At 38.8% G+C, this 15,261-nt stretch overlaps 1 protein-coding gene across 5 annotated transcripts in view; it reads right to left on the reverse strand.

The window, feature by feature from the left end:
- The window catches only part of Immp2l (inner mitochondrial membrane peptidase subunit 2), a 930,480-nt gene extending 916,448 nt beyond the window's left edge, over positions 1 to 14,032 (reverse strand). For 4 of the 5 annotated variants that reach the window (XM_074065039.1, XM_074065037.1, XM_074065035.1 and 1 more), the window contains exons 1-2: positions 13,978 to 14,032; positions 13,422 to 13,494 (exon numbers count right to left, since the gene is read on the reverse strand). The gene's annotated coding sequence lies outside the window, so the exon portion shown is untranslated. The other variant, XM_074065036.1, reaches the window with a different exon arrangement.
- Positions 14,033 to 15,261: the final 1,229 nt, after the last annotated feature.

Here is a 15,261-nt window from a genome sequence, read left to right on the forward strand (position 1 = left end):
ACTTGGCAACACCAACTTCCCAGCCATGTGAACAAGACACTTTTAAAGTGACTCTTTTACTTTCAGTAATGCTCCAGTAACTGCAGCTCCGATGACATCTGATAGTGACCCCATGAAACACTGAACCAAAACCTCCTAAGTTACCCATAGCAACTATGACAGAACAAATGATTATTGTTTTCAGCCACTAAGTTTTTGGTATGGTATGTTATAAAGCAACAGAGAACTGGTGAATCCCAATTTTACATATGAGGCTCAGGAAGGCTAACGAAGGCTAACTTCCATACTATCATAGTGGCATGAGTAGAGAAACCAGATGAAGAACCTAATCTTTAGGCCTAAGTTCAGTTTTGTCATTAAATAATACCACTTCTAAATTTAAGTAAGTTGTAATTCCATAAAGATTTTCATTACTATATGATTATATGGCTGACAATAATATCCCAGGCTTCTCACAGTACAGACACACAGCATGTGCACCTGTATACGTAACAGACACAATGGAACTTACAATGTTAATTGAATTTGTGGAGCTCCATGATAACTGTGGAATTTTTACTATCTTCTGGAACATATCTAAAACATTTTAATACTAAACAATTACATTATTGACATTGAGAATGTATGTGTGTGCTGTGTGTGTGTGACATGTACGATGTTGAAGATTGAACCCAGTGCCTCAGATGCTAGACGTCTGAGCTATACCCTCAGCACCTGAGAGTATTCATATACTTTAAAATCTTAATCACAAAAATCATTTGTGATATCTTAATAATTAGAATAGGCAAGACAGAATGCTCAAATGCTGATTTTTTTTTTTGGTGGTACTTGAGTTTGAACTCAGGGCCTCATGCTTGCTAGGCAGGTGCTTACCACTTGAACCACTCCACCAGCCCCTGATTATTTCCTTACGGATTTTCTTTTTTTTTTTTAACTTTAAATCTTTTCTAAAAATATATCAACAAAACTCCTGTGATGATGAAATACTAAATCCAAATCCATAAAATAGTTACTATCTTACAGGAGAAAGAGGCAGCTCTTAGCCTGTCCACTCCCTAAGAAAGTGAATAAAACATTTAATTATCATATAATGTTCCTTCACACAGATTATCTCTTTTGACCTTCACAACTCTGCATGATAAGACAGGTATACTATCATCCCATTTTCCAAATAATGACGGACTTAAAATTAACTTACGTATGGATGCATAGCTATTAAAAGTAATTATAAGAATCTAACTTACTTTTTTTAGCTCCAAATCCTGGCCCTTCCCACTAAACAAACCACGCAATGGTTTTCCACCTGACTGCCATTAGAACACCTGGGATGCTTTGAAAAATATCAGTGCCTGGGCCACCTCCCCAGATACTGTGATTAATTGCCCTAGACTGTTTTAGCTGTCTGATATACTACAAACCAGAGGTTATAAATTCACTGAGTTTATACAACTAAAGAAACAAATGCTATGTCTCTATATAAGCCAAAACATCTTTATTCTCTAAGAACTCCCTCCAAGACAAGGATACCTTACAATGAACCAAGCAGAACAAGAAGGAAGAGGAAACATAAAATTTTTTTTAAAAATGAAAGCCCTTCTGTTGCTATCACAGGGCCACCAAAGAATATTTTATTCCCTTGATCTTACTCCCTGAATCTCACCATGCCATTACTAGAAACTGTAGCTCAAACATCATCTCTTCTAGAAAGGCTTCAGGATCACACAAAATGAAGAAGTCTATTTTTTGCATCCATCTTACCTTCAACTTAACCTCTATTTTAGTACATATCAAGGCACTTCTTTATTTACATATCTTGTTCTCTCACTGGCTTGAGGGCCCATTAAGGACCTCAGTCTTCCATTTACCTTCATCCTTTTCATTCTCCTTCATCCTTTCCATTTTAAGTATATTTGTATTCAGGGCCTTAAGCACAACAGATATTAGTAAGTATTGACTAAACTGAATGATATTTTTTACATTTGGTATGGCTACTCCCTCCTTACCAGATACTACTGTGAAATTTTTCAACTTTTAATGAAGTAGACTTCTTTTTCCCTACAACTGTATTAGGTTAGAGGATAGTATGTACCAAAAAAGCTACATGTGGTGGGAGCAAGACAACAGAACTCTGGGCAAGGAAGTTGTTCAGTCAAGAAAACATTTAAAGGTGGGTCAGATAAGAATTAAAAACCAGGGAAGGAATAGGCAAACAAAAAGACAACCTGATTTTCATCACAACCAAGAATATAGGTGACTATATGGGTTTCCTTCTTCTCAGCATAAATACATTTTCTCTTCCTCTTAAAAAAAGAATCTGCAGCAGTGAGTCTCATTCTTTTCCATTTTTGAGCACATATTAGAATCCCCTAGAGAGCTTTCAAATATCCCAACCAATGTCTTTATAAGGTAGTGATTTCATTTCTTCAGTCACAAATCCAGAAGAGAGACTACTGAATCACATGGTAGTTATATTTTTAATTTCTTTAGGGAGCTAACTTCATACTATTTCCATAATAGCTGTGCCCATCTGCATTTCCACCAACCATGTATAAAGTTTCCCTCTTCTCCATACCCTTAGGCAATACTTGGTGTTTCTTTTTGATATAGCCATCCTGGCTGATATAAACAACCTAAGTGTCTGTCAACAAAGAAATAGATTTAAAAAAAAAAAAAAAAACCTATGGTTTTTTACAATTAAGTATTATTCAGTACAAAAAAAGGGGAAGGGAGGGTGGCTCAAGTGGTAGAGCAAGACCCCAATACCACCCAAAAAAAAGAAGATACTGATCCAGGAGTGGTAGTGCACATCTATAACACCAGCACTTGGGAAGCTAAGGCAGAAACAGCATGAGTTCAAGGCCAGCCTGAGTTACTTGGCCTGTCTCAAAAAACAAAAATAAAAGAGATTCTGCCATCTGTCACAACATGGATGAAACTAGATTAACCATTACATTAAGTGAAATAAGCCAGACACAGAAATAAAAATATTATGTGATCTTATTTACATGTATAATCTTAAAAAATATAGAGAGACTAGAATAGTAATGGAGAAAGAAATGAGGAAATGCAGATCAAAGGACATTTGCAAAGCAGCTGATATGTATTAAGTCTAGAGATCCAGTGTACAACATGAGGACTACAGTCAATAATACTATATTGTATTGGGGATTGTTGCTAAATGAGTAGATTTTAGCACATTTCTTAGCCTCTCTGGCCAATTCCCTTCAGCACCCTTGTATCTTTTCTCTTTCTTGGCTTGTCTCTTAAGTTTCGATATTCTCTAAAACTTACTTTTAGTGCTTTTCTTTTCTCTTTCTAATTCCTCTAAACACTTTTATACTTTATCACACCTTCAATTACTCTTCACATAAGATCTCAGAAACTATCTCTAGCTTCTGCAGTCTCTTATGATGTTCCAGGATCCTATATCAGATGCCCTCTAGACACCTCCAACTCCCTAGTGATATGATCAAAAGCATGTTAACCCCATGTCCAAAGCTGCACTCATCATCTTTTCCCTCACATCTGCTTCCTCTTCTCTTTTCCAGTCACTATCCAGGAACCTCAGATTCTAACATCCTCACTCTCATATACCTCTTACATTTAGTTTCAAAGACAATTCTCCTTCTTCCTATTTTCCCTGAACATTCTCACTTTTATATCCCCACTACTTCCATCTCTGACTGAACTTTCAACCCATTTTCTCCATGTCCATGATGACCTGTCTTGCCAGTCTTCACCCTCACCCCACACTCCATCCCTAATCTACTCAGATGCTGCTTTCACAATGATCTTTACTACCAGAGAATTCTTCAGTGACTCAACAATACACATAGGATAGGAAATGCACCATGACTTAACTATCAAGCTTCATCTACTTTCACTCTTAACCTTGCCCTTCACGTGCTAATAGGACTGACCTACATGGAGCTCCCAAAACATTATTTTCTCTTATCACCATACAACCACTTATGCTGTTAGCTCCTGCAAATGTTCTCTGCTGCTTGTCAAGCTGCTCAGTGTACTCAGCTTTCGAGTCTCAACTCAAACACAACCATACTAAAACACTTCCTCAACACTCCCACCATGGATAAAGAGTTCTCACTAAGTTCCTTTATACTTGCAGCAACCTTCTCAAATATAGCATACATTTGAGGTATATGTGGACATCCAGAATCTCTACCCAAGTAAAGACAATGACTTTTCATTTTTATATTCTCAGAACTATTCTAATGTACACAGCATATAATTTTTTTTAAAGTAGGGAGGGATTTAATAAATAAACTGTAAGCCATCAAAAGGACAAGAAAATTATATAAGAGAAAAAAAGGCCTTAAAAAGTACAAACATCTATAATTAAGTCTTACCCATAAAAAAACAGAAAAATGTGATTATTTAGGTACGGTCAAGGAAACAATGAAAAAAAGTTATTATTGGAGTAAGTAAAAATAAGCAGCTGAGTTTCCACTGGAATAGCTGATTAAAAATCAACAGAAGCCAGAGAAAAAGATGGTTCTTTCTGTGAGCCAAGAAATTTATTGAGCTACATCCATGTACTGAACAAGACTGGCTCCTTCTATCAGTTCACAACTGCTCTCCCTTGTCATTATTCTGCATACTCCTTTCCCAGCCTCCACTATCAAATCCCAGAACCTAAGGGTAATTCCTTTCCATTGGAGCCACAAGTCCTGTCTAGTCAGTTTAGACTAGAAAAGGATTGGTGCGGGGAGGGTCTTTGTTCCTATGGTCAGAGCCTAGAAGACAAATGAAACTATTTATTAAGGACCTATTTTGTGGCAGATAGTATACTACTTTACAATCACTGAATCCCACAGTAACCGAAAGTAATCATCCCATATACAGATGAGGAATTTTGGTCAGGGGAGGGTTATACCTTTTTTTTTTCCTTTTTCTTTTTCTCTTTTTTGGCAGTCCTAGGATTCAAACTCGAGGCTCCATGCTTCATGCTTTCCAGGCATAGAAAGCTTGAGCCATGCCTCCAGTCCTCAGATGAGGACTTTATGCCCCAAGGTCACACAACTAGGTAAGGAGAGACACCCACAAACGCAAGAATACAGGCCTCCAGAGTTTTTTATGCTACCTCAAAATGGAGGGGGATATGCCATGCTTGATTGGAACACAGAATACATGTCAGTTAGAGTACACATCACCACTAATGATAAAATGGGCACATTAAGTTTAAAAAGCTTTTGTGGTCTGACCTGGAAATCTAAATGCTATTTATTTTAGTCCTATGAGTTCATTCTAGACATTACTAACAACTGAAAATGAACTTTTAGAATACAACAGAATCATAAGGGAAGTTTTTTTTTTCCACTTGATCTTAGCCAAAGGCTGAGAAACCATAATGAAGCTTTTCTTTAAGAATAGTTTTGCTTCTACAGTAAGCAATATAAGGTAAGCAATATAAGAACCCACCAAGGACTGGAACTATTTCCCCTTGTTAACTTGTAAGAACAATGACACTAGAAGACACCTGTGAGAAATGTGCTTATCTGACCAAGTGTTCATTTTCTGTGTCCTGTCATTTGAATAAAACATCATACTAAGCCCTACAGAGCAGAGCTTATAATAGAAATGCCACAAACTACAGCAGTACAGCTGATAAGCCTATAATCTACTGACAAAACACACTCCTTAGCAAAGTGAAACCAGATGTCTGGTGTGAAATCAGATGTCTGTGGACTTGTCTTTCTCAGCTTCCAGAGCAGTATTAAATACACTTAAATACACAGTTTAGCTATATATTAAACCCACAACTTGGTAAAATCATGACAGTTTGGACATGAAGCATCAGCATTTTTATTGTAATTCATATAAACCAAAGACACTTCTGAAATAGAAATCCTAACTTTAAGCACTAAGCTAAATGCAGTAGTATGTCTTTCTCACTTTGGCAACAGTGTTGGAGCTTTTAAAACACATTATAAACCCTTTCCCTTCATTTTCCAAGCTGACACTCTTTAGGCAAGAATGAAGAATGAGCTGATAGGGGGAAATGTAGCATCAGATGTCAGTCCTTGCCCCAGCAATTCTAGGATAAGATACATCAGGCTATCTCCTGTGAAAATGCATATACTCCTTTAGGCTTAGCACCTAAAGGAAAGTAGGTAGTAGGGTGCTTTCCACTATCAAAAGGAAGATCATAAGAAAGTGACTGGCAATCAGATAGAAAAATGGAGAGAAATGAACACTGAGAATCTGCATGCCAGGCATTGTTCTGTTTAGACAGAAAATAAATCAAAGAGCAGAGAAGTTGCAATTGGTCCTGAGTGACACAACTAATTAAAAACACACACACACACACACACACACACACACACACACACACACATACCTATCAATACTAATACTGAATGTTAACAGACTTAATTCCCCTATCAAAAGACACCATTTGGCAAACTGGATTAAAAAGGAAAATCCAACAATCTGCTGCCTATAGGAGACCCATCTCATAGACAGAAACAAGCACTGGCTTAGGGTAAAAGGCTGGAAGAAAATTTACCAAACCAATGGTCCCTGAAAACAGGCAGGCGTGGCAGTACTTATCTTGGACAAAGTAGACTTCAAACTTACATTGATTAAATGAGATAAAGAGGAACACTCCATACTAATAAAAGGGGAAATACATCAAAATGAAATAGCAATTATCAACCTATATGCACCCAACATCAATGCACCCAATTTCATCCATCATACTCTGAAGGACCTAAAAACATATATAAACTCCAACACAGTGGTAGTGGGAGACTTTAATACCCCCCATCACCAATAGATAGGTCATCCAAACAAAAAAATCAATGAAGAAATTCTAGAACTAAATCACACCATAGATCAAATGGACCTAGCTGATGTCTACAGAATATTTCATCCAACTTCTGCGCAATATACATTCTTCTCAGCAGCTCATGGAACATTCTTCAAAATTGATCATATCTTAGGGCACAAAGCAAACCTCAGCAAATATAAGAAAACAGAAATAATACTATGCATTCTATCTGATCACAATCCATTAAAACTAGACGCCAACAACAACAAAAAAAAAAAACAGTAAAAAAAATGCAAACAATTGAAAGCTAAACAACACATTGCTCAATGATCAGTGGGTCATTGGTGCAATAAAAGAGGAAATTAAAAGGTTCCTGGAAGTTAATGAAAATGAAAACACGACCTACCGGAACCTATGGAACACAGCAAAGGAAATCCTAAGAGGAAAGTTTATAGCCATGAGTGCATATATTAAAAGGTCAGAAAGATCTCAAATCAACGATCTAATGCTACATCTCAAACTCCTAGAAAAACAAGAACAAGCAAATCCCAAAACAAGCAGAAGGAGAGAAATAATAAAAATAAGGGCTGAAATCAATGAAATAGAACAAAAAAAACCCATACAAATAATCAATGAAACAAAAAGTTCGTTCTTTGAAAAAATAAATAAGATTGACAGCCCCCAGGCAAATCTGACTAAAATGAGGAGAGAAAAAACCCAAATCAGTAAAATCAGAAATGCAAAAGGGGAGATAACAAACACAACGGAAATCCAGGAAATCATCAGAGACTACTTTGAGAACCTATATTCTAATAAATTCGAAAATCTTGAAGAAATGGACAGATTTCTAGAAACTTACAACCATCCAAAGCTGAACCAAGAGGATATTAATCACCTAAATAGATCTATAACACAAAATGAAATTGAAGCAGCAATAGTCTCCCAAAAAAAAAAAGTCCAGGACCTGATGGATTCTCTGCTGAATTCTATCAGACCTTTAAAGAACTAATACCAAACTTCCTTAAACTGTTCCACAAAATAGAAAGGGAAGGAACACTGCATAACTCATTTTATAAAGCCAATATTACTCGCACCAAAAACCAGACAAAGACACATCCAAAAAGGAGAACTACAGGACAATATCCTTAATGAACATTGATGCAAAAATCCTCAATAAAATAATGGCAAACCAAATCCAACAACACATCAGAAAGATCATCAACCATGACCAACTCGGCTTCATCCTGGGGATGCAGGGGTGGTTCAACATACGCAAATCTATAAATGTAATACAGCACATCAATAGAAGCAAGACAAAAACCACTTAATCATCTCAATAGATGCAGAAAAAACCTTTGACAAGATCCAACTTCTTCATGATAAAAGCTCTAAGAAAACTAGGAATAGAAGGAATGTACCTCAACATTGTTAAGGCTATATATGACAAACCTACAGCCAACATCATACTTAACGGTGAAAAACTGAAACCATTTTCCCTAAAATCAGGAACCACACAAGGATGCCCACTATCCCCACTTCTATTCAACATTGTACTTGAATTCCTAGCCAGAGCAATTAGGCAAGAAGAAGAAATAAAAGGAATACAAATAGGTAAAGAAACTGTCAAAATATCCCTATTTACAGATGATAAGATCCTATACCTTAAAGACCCAAAAAACTCTACCCAAAAACTCCTAGACACCATAAATAGCTATAGCTATCAACTTACAAAAACCATTAGCTTTTCTATACACCAACAATGAACAAACTGAGAAGGACTATATGAAACAATTCCACTCACAATAGCCTCAAAAAAAAATCAAATACCTAGGAGTAAACTTAACAAAGGATGTGAATGACCTCTACAAAGAGAACTACAAACCCCTGAAGAAAGAGATTAAGGAAGACTACAGAACATGGAAAGATCTCCCGTGCTCATGGATTGGTAGAATCAACATAGTAGAAATGGCTATACAATCAAAAGCAATCTACATGTTTAATGCAACTCCCATCAAAATCCCAATGACATTCACCACAGAGATTGAAAAATCTACCCTAAAATTCATTTGGAAACACAAGAGACCATGAATAGCCAAGGCAGTACTCAGCAAAAAGAGCAATGCTGTAGGTATCACAATACCCGACTTCAAACTATATTACAAAGCAATAGCAATAAAACAACATGGCACTGGCACAAAAACAGACATGAAGACCAGTGGAACAGAATAGAAGACCTGGATATAAATCCACACAACTATACTCACCTTATTTTTGACAAAGGTGCCAAAAATATACCATGGAGGAAAAAAACAGCCTTTCAACAAATGTTGCTGGGAAAAGTGGTTATCCATCTGCAAGAAACTGAAACTAGATGCATGTTTATCACCCCGTACTACTATCAACTCAAAATGGATCAAGGACCTTAATATCAGATTTGAAACTTTGTAGTTAGTACAGGAAGGAGCAGGAAACTTTGGAAGTAATAGGTATTGGCAAAGACTTCCTCAATAGAACCCCAGCAGCACAGCAACTAAGAGAAAGAATGGACAAATGGGACTTCATAAAACTAAAAAGCTTCTGCACAAAAGAAATGTTCTCTAAACTAAAGAGACCACCCACAGAGTGGGAGAAAATATTTGCCAGCTATACATCAGAAAAAGGACTGATGACCAGAATATACAGGGAACTTAAGAAACTAAACTCCCAAAATCAATGAACCAATAAAGAAATGGGCAACTAAACTGAACAGAACTTTCTCAAAAGAAATTCAAATGGCCAAAAACCACATGAAAAAATGCTCACCATCTCTAGCCATAAAGGAAACGCAAATCAAAACCACACTAAGATTCCACCTCAACCGATAGAATAGCCATCATCAAAAACACCACCACTAACAGGTGTTGGCGAGGATGTGGGGAAAAAGGAACCCTAATCCACTGCTGGTGGGAATGCAAGCTAGTGCAACCACTCTGGAAAAAAATTTGAAGGCTTCTTAAAAATCTAAACATAGATCTGCCATATGATCCAGCAATCCTACTCCTGGGGATATACCCAAAGGAATGCCACACAGGTTACTCCAAAGGCACCTGCACACCCATATTTATTGCAGTGCTATTCACAATAGCCAAGTTATGGAAACAACCAAGATGCCCCACTACTGACAAATGGACCAAGAAAATGTGGTATTTATACACAACAGAATTTTACTCAGCCATAAAGAATGAAATCTTATCATTTGCAAGTAAATTGATGGAACTGGAGAACATTATCCTGAGCGAGGTTAGCCAGGCTCAGAAGACCAAAAATCGTATGTTCTCCCTATATGCGGATTTTAGATCCAGGGCAAATACAGCAATGTGGTTGGACTTGGGTCACATGACAAGAGGAGAACACACACGAGAGGTATGGAATAGGTAGAAAACCCAAAACATGAAAGCATTTGATGTCCCCACTCCAGAGGAACTAATACAGAAACCTTAAAGCGACAGAGGTCAACACGAGAAGGGGATCAGGAACCAGTGTAAAGATAGTTAGAGATGAATCAACTTGAGGTTTAACACATTTGTACATGAAAGCAATGCTAGGAATCTCTCTGTATAGCTATCCTTAACTCAACCAGCAAAAACGCTTTGTCTTTCTTATTATGCTTATGTCTTCTCTTCACAAAACTGGAGAAGAGTGCAGAACAGGTTCTGCCTGGAAGCAGAAGGAGGAGGAGGGATAATGACCCAAACAATGTATGCACATGTGAATAAATGAATAAAAAAAACCAAGACCACAATTCAAGTCCATATTTAAAAGACTGTAGGTGCTTGTAGAGTCATTGGTAGAGTCCTGGTCTGGCTTCTGCTAGGGTTTGATTCCCAGCATCACAAAAAAAAAAAAAAAATAAGTAAGACTATAAAAGGCATACTACATGTACCTGAGGATTTTAAGGAATGAAGAGTGATAGTAAAGACACAAAACAATGGAGCAAAAAAAAGAAATTTATAATTTTGCCAAAAACAGTAACATGTGTATAAATTATGTTTTACACATATTTTAAATAGCTAAGCTGTATATATGTATGTATGCTTGACATATAGTGAGTGTTTATATGTGGAATAAAAAGTTAAACAAGTAAACTGTTACCAACAATCATCTAAGAGTGGGTCACATTGTATCTTTATATTCTTGCAAGAGTTAATTCTGAACAACTTAGTTTTCACCTTATTTAACTCCTGTAACCAGAAAAAGAAAACTTTTCTCATTTTAATTAAAAAATGTCAAATGTATGGAAACCTATGCAAGTTAACAGTCTACTTCAGTATTTAGTTTCCTTAGTTTTCCCAAGTTTTCTAATATTAGGCCTTCTTAACAGAACAATTCAAAAAGTTGTCCCCAAAAGGAACCCTCTTACACTGTTGGTGGGAATGTAGACTAGTACAACCACTCTGGAAAAAAATTTGGAGACTACTTAAAAAGCTAGACATCGATCTACCATTTGATCCAGCAATACCACTCTTGGGGATATACCCAAAAGACTGTGACACAGGTTACTCCAGAGGCACCTGCACACCCATGGTTATTGCGGCACTATTCACAATAGCCAAGTTATGGAAACAGCCAAGATGCCCCACCACTGACAAATGGATTAAGAAAATGTGGTATCTATACACAATGGAATTTTATGCAGCCATGAAGAAGAACGAAATGTTATCATTCGCTGGTAAATGGATGGAATTGGAGAACATCATTCTGAGTGAGGTTAGCCTGGCCCAAAAGACCAAAAATCGTATGTTCTCCCTCATATGTGGACATTAGATCAAGGGCAAACACAACAATGGGATTAGACTATGAGCACATGATAAAAGCGAAAGCACACAAGGGAGGGGTGAGGATAGGTAAGACACCTAAAAAACTAGCTAGCATTTGTTGCCCTTAACGCAGAGAAACTAAAGCAGATACCTTAAAAGCAACTGAGGCCAATAGGAAAAGGGGAACAGGTACTAGAGAAAAGATTAGATCAAAAAGAATTAACCTAGAAGGTAACACCCACGGCACAGGAAATCAATGTGAGTCAATGCCCTGTATAGCTATCCTTATCTCAACCAGCAAAAACCCTTGTCCCTTCCTGTTATTGCTTATACTCTCTCTACAACAAAATTAGAAATAAGGGCAAAATAGTTTCTGTTGGGTATTGGGGGGGGGAGAGGGAGGGGGCAGAGTGGGTGGTAAGGGAGGGGGTGGGGACAGGGGGGAGAAATGAACCAAGCCTTGTATGCACATGTGAATAATAAAAGAAAAAGGAAAAAAGGAAAAAAAAAAAAAAGTCCCCATCAAAAACGAGTATAATAGTATTCATTATGGGAAATAAATTAACATAAATCACCATGGTCAGTCATCCTTGAAAGTTTATTACTGACTGTAATACAAAAACAGAAAAATAGCACTATTCTCCCACAACACTATATAGAACTGCAAAACAATAAAATCAGTATATAGGGAAATTCTTGTACATATACACATAACTGTTCAGAAAATCCACAGAAAACTGATGAAAGGATGTCCTAAAATGGCCATCTCACCAGTCTTACCATCCAACTTTTTATCAATGCACATGGTAGGAAAGAAATCACAAGTATCTATTCAATCAACACATGAACCTATCATCAATAAATAATCATTTCCTAGTTTTTCATAAAGCAAATTTGTGCCACTAGAGCACAAAGAAGGCAGGTTCACATGCATCTAGTGCCAAGATGGCTACAGGTCAATTCTAGGTTTTTCCAGTAAGTATCCAAGAATGTGGTTTACCATGTTCTAACCTGAATTTAACTAAAATGTGTATTTATGTGACATATATGATGACAAGGGGTTCCCAGCATTCTGAGAGGAACTGTGTTTCATTTCATCATATAGGGAATAGAGAAGCAGTATATTGTAAAAATGATAAAAAAGTCCCAGAGGAAAAAACAATGAAAGAGAGACTACTCTAAAAATGACAGTAAACTTCCCAGGACTTCAATGGGCTGTTGGCAACTTTTCAGAAACGCAAAGAATGCTTGTGAGGAACCATTAAAGTGAATGTCAAAACAAAAAATCCTAGTTAACTTCTCAAAAATTCCTTCTTCTATAGCCCGGATAGAAGATTCCAAAACAGATGCCACAATTGTGATCTGAGTCCTAACAGATTTTTTCAGTAGCTCTCTTAAAATGTAAAGATCTCTGGAGAAGTTAATATTATCTAGCAGGTATTTGATTCTTTAATACCCTACTGTGTCCCAATATTTGAAAGCTAGCTAATTAAGATACGGACCTTGAGACAGACAACTACAGGATCAAGGTACCAAGCTAAAAGAGGTGAAGGGAAAGGCGTTTCCTGTCAGGTAAAGTGACTAAAAAGGATCTATGCTCAAACTGTCAAACTTCCAGCTAACTCTACAGAGTCTGGAAACCTGAGGAAAAAAAGTCTTGGGCTTGGAGCTCAGGTGGGGTCTCCAGTTCTGATAAGAACTAGAAGTTGGAGCCAAGTTCCCTAGGGCAGTGTGGGAGTTCCCTCCTCTAGCTTGCCAGCCCTCTCTCTCTCTCTCTCTTTCACTCTAAGGAAAAAGTCCTTGCTCCTCTCCACCCCTGATCGATCCTTACTTACCCTTTCTCCCGCTCTTCCTCGGTGAGAAGGGGTAAGAGGTTATTTTGTGCCCTCGCCCAATTTGGCCAAAACCCTAAAAGTGAAATGACAGAGACAGACACGTCCTTTAAATCGCTGCGGCTCAAGCCTGCGGAACTCCCACCACCGCCCGCCCCCGCCAGCAGGCGGCCCCCCACAGCGCTCCCTCACGGCCGGAGGCGCCCCTTCTGTGGGAACCAGGCGAGGTCGCGCTCTGGGGGAGCCCTCGGCGGGGAGGAAAGCAGGCCGATTCCGGACCAGGCGTCCGGGAGCCGAGGTCCTAACCGAGTAAGCCAGGAAGAGGCACAGGCAACGCGGCCGCGCGGGCCCCAGATAAACACGCGCACGCACACATGCTCGCGGTCACCGCCAGAAGCGCGGCCGAGCAGCCCTCCGCCTCCCAGCAACGCCCACCCTGCGGGGGCCATCCCACAGAAGGCTCCCCGGCCCAGAGGACCACCAAGGGTCGGCGGAGGCGCCCGTGCCCACCGCCCAGCCTCACGGCGCCCACCAGCCACCCCGCGCCCGCCCTCCGCACCCGCTGCGCAGCTCAACCCTGGGGAAGTCCCCGCGCGGGCCCCGCCCTCCGCCCGCGGAAAACCCCGCCCAACTCCCTCGCGGGCCGCCGCGTGAGGCTCCGCCCCCGGCTGAAAACCCGCCCCTGGAGCACCGCCTGGGCTGGGAAAAAACCTGGCGTGGATTTGCAGCGGATTAGAAGCAACACTCATTCAGTAAGCAGTTTGAAGTACTAGAGGCGTTTGCTCTAAGCTCAGTAAGGTTCTTTTGGCTAAGAGGACAGCAAACCAAAAAGCTAAAATCTAGGAAACTGTTCAGAGCCCCCGCCCCTTGGTTTCAGGTCGGGAAAATGAGACCCCACCGGTTGCTTAAGTGCACCCCTACTGTGGCCAAGAGCCTCACTAGCTCTGTCCTCTCCGGGCAACTCATTTTTATGACTTTTTTTTTTAATTCATGTGGACACGGAAAAGCTATTCAATTTTACTGCTTTAGGAAAGCCAAAAGGAGTAAACCAGAACTAGTGGTTTACTTTAGAGAAACTAGAATTTTATACTTAACCTTTGACCTCGATTTATACAAAATCTTAACTGGGTTATTTATTACAACCTACAAAGAGAGTATGATCAAGTACTGAACAGACATAGAATAATTATTTCTCCTTTTTTACCCCTTCTGCAACTGTACCTTTATCACTTCTATCTTAAGTCTCCTGGACACTACCAAACTTCTCTATCGTTCTCAAACTACCTGGTACTGATGTAAATAAATAAACAATGTTCTGGCACTCAGGATTCAAAATTAATTGTAAAGTTTTGAGGATCCACTTAGAAATTTAAATGGCCTGATAACTACAATTCCAACAGTCTCCTAAAGAGAACAAGATTGCTTTCCTGTGAAGGAGATATGTGACAGTTTTTCTTATTTGTCACTGAAATACTTACTGCAAGCTAAACTCTATTCTGCCAGGGTCTAATGACTTAACTGCAAGAGCACTTAGCTCACAGAACCACCGTCTTTTAATGCCAGTCAGGACTTCTTTGTAAATTGGATGGGGCCCTAATGGTAGTAGGACCCCAAGTTAATGGTCACTAGGAACTGACAGCCTGGGATGAAACACTCACGGAAAAACAACAAAAACAGGTGTGTGTGTGGCATTTATTATAGTGGAAAATATACAAACATACAAAAAGAGTTGCTAGGTTGACCTGACTTTTCATCACTAAGATTCATCAAATGTACTTAAGAAAAAGCTGAGGTAATACAAAAAAGCATAATTACAAACTGTATAATTCCAACAATAAGAAAT

This window comes from Castor canadensis, chromosome 2, assembly GCF_047511655.1.
Source record: "Castor canadensis chromosome 2, mCasCan1.hap1v2, whole genome shotgun sequence".
NCBI lineage: Eukaryota > Metazoa > Chordata > Mammalia > Rodentia > Castoridae > Castor > Castor canadensis.